The sequence below is a fragment of the Dermacentor andersoni genome, chromosome 4 (genome assembly GCF_023375885.2).
Source record: "Dermacentor andersoni chromosome 4, qqDerAnde1_hic_scaffold, whole genome shotgun sequence".
Classification (NCBI taxonomy): domain Eukaryota; kingdom Metazoa; phylum Arthropoda; class Arachnida; order Ixodida; family Ixodidae; genus Dermacentor; species Dermacentor andersoni.
This window is the reverse complement of record NC_092817.1, coordinates 221,083,169-221,091,107: the sequence shown is the minus strand read 5'-3', so window position 1 is coordinate 221,091,107 and position 7,939 is coordinate 221,083,169.

The following is a 7,939-nucleotide window of genomic DNA, read 5'->3' as shown; positions in this document are numbered from 1 at the left end:
CCCTTCTTAAACCACAAGCACTATGTTTCAGCTAATATTGAAAGCAACTGTATTCTTTTTTTTAAGGAGGGGGGGGAGGGGGCTTTCTTTAGCGTCTAACCACAGTTCCAAAGTTATCAGTTAGCTCAAGATGCGCCTGCATGTGTTTCTAATATCCAGTATGTTGTCACGGATTTAGTAGCGAAAGAGCGTTATCTTATCAGATTCCGCGCGTGAAGCGAATGCTGGCGTACATTCTCCATCACATTTGACGACCCGAGATTGCGCTGCAATGTACGAGCATTCCAATCTGACGAACCGACGCCTTGATCCGTAGATCGGAATCAGAGGAAGACACGCTATTTTTTGCGGTAACTTAGGAATGCATGAATGAATGCCTTCATTTATTGAGAAAAAGGAGGAGCAAGCATCAGTGGAAGCACGTCTTAGCAGATTGGGAATGAAGCGGGGGGGCAAAGGGGAAAAGATGGGGCCCGGGTTGCAGGCGAAGTCGCAGCTTAGGGGCGATCGAAAGTAAGGAAGAGTTGGCGAAACCAGTTGAATTCCAGTGTAGATGTGTGATGTGCCGAGTAAATGATTGAAGTCACGTACCGCCCAGCATCCGTTCTTTGCGGCAGTATGAGCTCCCGCCGTTCTTGGTAACAAACCTTTACTGAAAACCAATCTTCGCAATTACTTATTCATCAGCCATGCCTAGCCACGTATTCCTTAATGGCAGGGTCTGTGGATTACAACTACGCTGTCCCGACAAGTTACGACCATAACGTGACGCTTGCGGTTGCGGATGCTAAACTCGTGACTCTTACTATACTACTATTATACTGCGCGAATACTATAAACATGGGTTTACTGCACAAGTTAGTGAACAGAAATTTTATAACCGCGTTTTTCGCGTTACATACGCTCAACGCAAGCACCATTGCAGCAAGTTACGGTGCGCGTCCCTTCAAGTCAGAGACGCGAACGCAAACATAAGAACGCGTTAGAAGACAGGGTCTTGGGCCTCGTGCCAAACATATCCAAGCCAACAATATGTTAACATTCCCGCCGTCGTTTCTATGCAAAGAGGTTATGTATTTAAACTTCTGGAGTGATAGTCCAATCCGCCAACTACGGGAGCGCGTGAAGCCGCCGGGGGCCACATTGTTAAAGAAAGAGGAGCACGGCCACAGTACGTGGCTGCGGTATACGCGCGACGCAACCTGTGCTTCCAGTTCTGCGATGAAAAAATAAAATGAAACCCCTTTAGGAAGTATATCAGTCCGCCATTGTGTGTCGCTGTTATCAAAAATAAAATGTCACGGTGGTGGGTGCCTTGTGTTCTGTGTACAATATGTTGCGAGAACTGAAAAACAGTCGTTTCCTGTTTCGTTCATTCAGCAACCTGCCGCGTGCATCGGCCCTGTGATGCCCTTTCGTCAATACGTGGTGCCGGTCCGTATTGACAAAACGACATGACCTCGAAATATAGTATCCTTATGCCATTTCTTAAAAAAATCGCTATTTGTGTAAATGTGCGTTTTTGGTTTAAACCTAGAAAACAAGAAAAAAATATTCAACGGCAGGTCTTATTTTTGTCCGCCATTTCAGTTATAGCTGAAAAGAGTCGGTGAAAGCAAATTTACAATAAAGCTAAGGCGACCCACAATCCGCACGCAGCCGCAAGCCTACATGCGCTCCAATGAGAATAACCTGTCAAAGTTAAGGTCATGTGTCAGCTGGCGGCTCAAGCAATCTTTACTTTTTTTTCGTTTCTGCATCCGTTCTGCCTGCGTCTGCGGCAAAAACATGAAGTGGGAAGGCAGATAAACAGAAATTGGTGGAGGCAGGTGGTAGCGTAATGGTTAGCGTGCCCATCTCCCAAATGCAAGAAATGTGCATTTGGGAGATGGGCTCGAATCCCGGTGGTTTGTTTGTGAAGACAGCTTTCTGTGCTCTCTGGTGACTGCGAAGCTCAGAATGAGGCGGCAGCCTGATGACAACGGTCACCGTCAACGTAACAGAATAAGCGGGCGTGCAAGGTCACACCTGGAGCCGAAAGCACATTCAGAGGAAATACACTATGCTCTTGTCGACAACAACAACAACAAAAAAAAAGAACGATTTGAGTAACGAGCGGTGTTGTTGAGCGAGGCTGTAGGCAGATAATGTCACCATAGACAGGACCACGCTCCAATCCCGGTGCTCAGCGGAAATATACATCGACAGCATGTCAACTAGCATGTAATCGATACTTCATTAAGGTCGTTGCGTGTTTGTGTTGTGTCTAGCAGGAGCGTGTAGTGCAAGAGATGACACTGGAGAGACGGCCGTGAGCGAAGTCCGCGAAAAGTAATTGAGGATAGCCATATTGAACGTCGACGCCATGTTGAATAAAGCCTGCGACGTCAGTTGCTCAGCCGCGAGAAAGGCTTGAGTGGTAGCATACCGCTGGGCATATTTGGTAACCACAGCGATAAACACACACTTTGCGGAAGTAAACAGAGGAAAGGGACGTAGTGAATTTGCCGCCCTTCTCGAGCTCTGGCATAGTTTGAAAAATGATTGTGGCGAAGTATGACGCACAAAATAGTATATGTCAACCCTAATGAATCAGCGTGGTCATATTTGCGCGACATGCCATGGTGGCCTGCCACCAGGATATCATGAAGTTGCAGCGATGAGAGTTTTCAGTGGGTACTTGAGAATAAAAACGAGCACATCAGAGACGTCCGAGGGACATTTCTAAGGTACAAGAACACACCCCCCCCCCCCCCCCAAAAAAAAAAGAGATTCACGAATATAAGCTTACGAATAGGGATATCATCAGATCGAGCACTACGGCGCTTGTTGATCTTGTTTAGGATGACGTCAGCATTTCATTCAGCGTTTATTTCTGAGAAAATGAGTTGAAGTTACGTTTATTTGCATCACGATGGCAGGCGTAATCAGGCAAACATTGACAGCATTTCATTAGAGAGTTGCCTGTCTACTCTGTGGAGATAACGTATGACAATGACAACAAACACAGAAAGCTTTGCTTACATCGATTCGAACATACATGGGATCCACATAATTTTTTTGCTATCAATTTAAATGCCTAAGAATGACGCTCATTAACGCAATATTTCCATTCACAGTGAGCAAAAGCGGCTGTCGTATCCACAGTAGAATTGATTTTAATGGCTTTAATCCCATGGACATTATATTGTTGCCAACTTCCGTGGGATTGGAGTCGTCAAAATGGGATACAGTTGACAGGGAAATCAGGAGGTTGATGAACGGCAAGAAGGCAGAAACTTGCAGAAGACCTCAGGGATATAAAATGACTTTTTGAGCAGCTTCGTCAGGGGGCCACGCAATGGTTTCCACGTCTACTAAAAATCCTCAAAATATGAACAGAGGCCGACAAAAATGCGGGCATGTTGGGAAAGGTGAAACCGCTGGAAATTTCATAACAGCATTAGCCTAAATATAAAAGATGACTTAAAAATATGAAACCATAACGATGACAGGGTGGCCAAATTCTGGCACAAATAAATCGGCTGTTGAAGCAGTTCAGCTGAAACGCAATGGTGCGAAATAAGGCGAGAATGTCGGCAAATGATGAACAAAGGTCAAGTAGGTCCTGTGGCCGACGCCAGCGCTCGGCAGCTGTCAAGCGACTGCACGTATTAGCGAGATGCCTGGTCGTCAGTAGTTACAGTATGATTCGGGTCTAAAATATTGGACGCGGACTCCATCACATTGAATACAGTGCATTCTACGGTGTCATTCGTCGACAGATGGTGCCGATTCTCGCGCAATGAGGATGGGAACAAATTGTCTCACGTGCCGGCTGTCACCTTCCTCCTAGTGCCAACATTCCTTCCCCTCCGCAGTTGCTTAGCTTTTATTTGGTTCGGCTGCTAATCACGAGGTCTAGGGATCTAATCCCAACCACGGCAGCCTTATTTAAATGGGTGTGAAATGCGAAAACCCGCGTACTTATTGACTTAGGCTTAGGCGCACGTTAAAAAATCCCAAGTAGTCTAAATTATTCCCGAATCCTCCACTACGGCGTGCCTCATAATGAAATCGTGGTTTTGGCAAGTAAAACCTCATAATGTGTTATGTAACATTCGTTAAGGATGTCCTGGGCAGTCGCACAACTTCTGAATACAATTAAGAGTCAGGAGTTGTGCGCGAGGTCTCTGAGTATGTGGGTAGCCTTTATGGCGTTCGATAGCTGCTTGTGTACATTGCGGCTATATAATAAAGGCGGAGCGGCAGCATGGTAGAGAATGTGGAGAACATACAAATCCCGCATATATTACTGCACAATAACTTGAAATAGCGTTCTTGCTTCACGCACGTGGATAACCGCCATAGGAGACTACTTTGGAAACTAATTGCAAGTACTCTATATGTCGTACCCAAGGGTGTACTTGGCCTGGTGGCCAGTAAATGTGACGTAATATTGCGAGCAGCTTCGGCCATAGCATGCGAACGGACGACGACACAGACTGAAGTCACTAGCGCAAGAGACAGGGGACACTAAAGACGCTACAAGGACAAGCGCCCAGTTGGAAGTTTGCGCTTATCCTTGTCGCCTCTTTAGTGTCCCGTGTCCACTCTTGCGCTAGTCACTTTAGCATGGAATACCAGCTAGCCCGTTCTCACACCCTGCCACGACACAGGGACAGCTTGCTCAACTCTTGTGTCGTGACCTTCGTGTTAAGGTGAAAAACCAACATATCCACGTATATGTCTTAATACTTAAGCGCATCTACATTTGCAGCTGCGGCGGTAGCCCATGAGTGCGCATTGAAAAGTCGCTAGTGAAATAAATGTGTGCGCCTTAACGAATTCGATAGGGGAAAATCAAAATCCGTCCACGACGGCGTCTCTAGTAGACGCTGTGCGATGTTCGGACGTTAACAATGTGTGCCGACTAAAGAAAGGCTGCCCCGAAGTGCTTCTGACGGTTAGGCTAGCTTCTTTACTCCGTAGAATGAAAAAAAAAAGAAAAAGAGAAGGATAAGAAAAAGAAAAAGAAAGGAACCGCATCAAAAGCCCAGAATCAACCATTGCTCGTCGCGACTAAACGCTCTCAGGATGGCGAGTAATTTCCAGGCGACGAGCGAATACGATTTATCAAGAACACTGATAACGCCGGCGGGACAAGCATTATGGCGAACTTGAAAGAGGAGGAATAGCTTTTATTTTTTTTTATTTTTCTTCGGTTGAAGTCATCACGCGTCACCGCGGGAAGTTTGAAAGTTCAAGGTCAGTACGCCACGTGGTGGCACTCACGCGAACTCACGCAGCAGCGGCAACGGGCGCACGCTTCAACGTTGCCTAATTCTTTTTGCCCAACTACTTTGCAGAAGCATCCGCTATCACCGTCACCTGACCTACGGTCCGGATAACAAGCTACTGGCTCGGCGAAAGTTGCATGACGCCGACAGCATCGACGACGGACGCTGGAAGCATATAAAGGAACGAACCACCGGAGGCTCTGACATTTCTCACGCAGCAGCGGCAACGGGCGCACGCTTCAACGTTGCCTAATTCTTTTTGCCCAACTACTTTGCAGGTTGGTTGCTTTTCGGCCTTTCTGTACTATAAGTTATTTCTTGTGCTACCGTTGCTGCTGCTGCTGCTGCTGCCGCTGCCGTTTTCTCTGCGATGTCTAAGGAAAGCTTGATCGAGTGCCTAAAGTGTCATGGCCAAGTGTCTGAGGGTGATTTGTTCATAACGTGTGCTTCCTGTGATTACCCTTACCACATTGGAGATTGCTCTGGCCTTAGCGCCTCTAAATTCCGCAAACAAAAGGACTCTTTGAAGGCTACTTGGAACTGTGCAACCTGTGTAGTGGCTAGTAGTAGAAGCGCATGTGTCCCTGATGAATCAAACGCCTCCAACATTGAGCGCAAACTAACTGAGCTTAACGATAAGCTTTCCATGCTCCTTCCGCTTGTCGCAAAAGTAGACGCCCTTCCTGAACTGGTCACGAAAGTTACCGGCATTGAATCATCACTCGCTCTTATCTCTGAAAAGTACGACCAAATAATGGACAAAGTTAGCAAACAAGGATGTTACTTCGCTGAAGAAGCGGGTAGAACGCATTGAATCAGGTACCTCGCCAGTAGTTGAGCAAATGAAGCATCAACTGAATGACCTGGAGCAGTACAGCCGTCGCCTGAACATTGAAATTCACGGTATTGTAAAGACTGAGAATGAAAACTTGCTCGAAAAGATTAACGACCTGGCCCGAACACTGGAACTGCCCGAGATAACGAGATCTGACGTTGACGCCCTTCACCGACTGCCAGCACGGCCCGGTAAAGAATCTGTTGTAATTGTTCGGTTTCGTTCAACCACCCTTAAGGAAGCGTGGTTACAGAGCCGCTCTGTCCTTAAGTTAAAAAAGCCTAACATGCGTATCTTTGAAAACATGACTGCTTTCAACAAACATCTCCTGTGGCTTGCGCGAAAGAAGGCTGAAGAAAAATGCTACCGTTTTGTGTGGCAAAAGAATGGGCATGTGCTTGTCCGTAAGGACGAGGGTGATGGCGTCATTCGTATCCGTAACGAACATGACCTCGACAAAATGGTGTAGGTGGTTAAGCCTTTGTTCTTTAAATGCGATAGCGATTTCCAATGCCCGTCGCAAAGGATTGCTGCCGTTATCATGATATCGCATCTTTCTGCAACGTTGTATCTGTGCAACAGAAGCAATCAAGTTTTTTTTTCTTATTACCATTTAAATGCGCAGAGCTTAAGGAACAAAGAGGAAGAACTGCGCTCTTTTTTGTCTTCTGTACACCACAAATTTGATGTACTGGCGTTTAGTGAAACGTGGTTTACTTGTGACTGGGATGTCGTACAGCTCGATGGCTACAATTGCGAGGCACTATGTAGAAAAAACAGGCGGGGTGGTGGCGTGGCCCTTTACATCAAAAATGAATTTTCATATAATGTTATACCCGAATACTCTGTGGTTAATCCAGATTTTGAGTCCCTTTTCATTACAGCTAACGTATTCACACTTGGAGTTATCTACCGCCCGCCCTCTGGATCCTTAGAAGGGTTTTACCGCTTTTTTGAACCAATGTTGGAGTATTTTTCATCTTTCACATCGGCAGTAATTATTTTAGGGGATTTCAATATAAGCATTTTCAACCAAACGGATTTAGTTACAGAATTTGTCGATATTATAACGTTAAATGGTTTTTCGAATGTTATTGATGTTCCCACACGCATAACGGCCACTTCTGAGACTCTGATTGACCTATGCCTCACAAATCTCGATAAAAGCGATATTAATGCTGGTGTACTTACTACTGCTATCAGTGACCATATGTCTCTTTATTGTTTTGCTCCAAAATGCTCGGTGCTAATGAGTTTAACCACCACTTTTTGGCTTTTGGAGCGTCGGAAGGGACCACCTGTGAGGATTTTGAAACATATATGGAACACAATTTGCCACAAACTTTATTTCTTTACCCGGTTACCGAAGTTACCCATAGCTACAAGCATTACTGTTAGGCCTATAACGTCGAGTTGTATCGATAATTTTCGACAACTTGTATCGTTGATAGACTGGGGTACATTAATGCAAGAGACTAATCCTAATGACCTCTATGGTGGATTTCTTGATAAAATTATTGGAGCATATGATCGTGCGTTTCCGATCAAGATAATTAAGAAATGTAAGAAAGCAAGAAAACCTTGGATAACCCGAGAGCTATTGCGTCGAATAAAAGAAAAAAATAAACTCTTCCATAAATTTATAAAACACAGACACAGATTTAAAAAGATCAGAAATAAGCTGAGCTCAGATATTAAGAAGTCCCGAATTTCTTATTATGCTAGTAAATTTGCCGAAATATATTATGACCCTCAGAAAACCTGGCGCACTATCAAAGACTTACTACGGAAAACGCGAACTGACGTCCCCCAAGAAATGAAAATA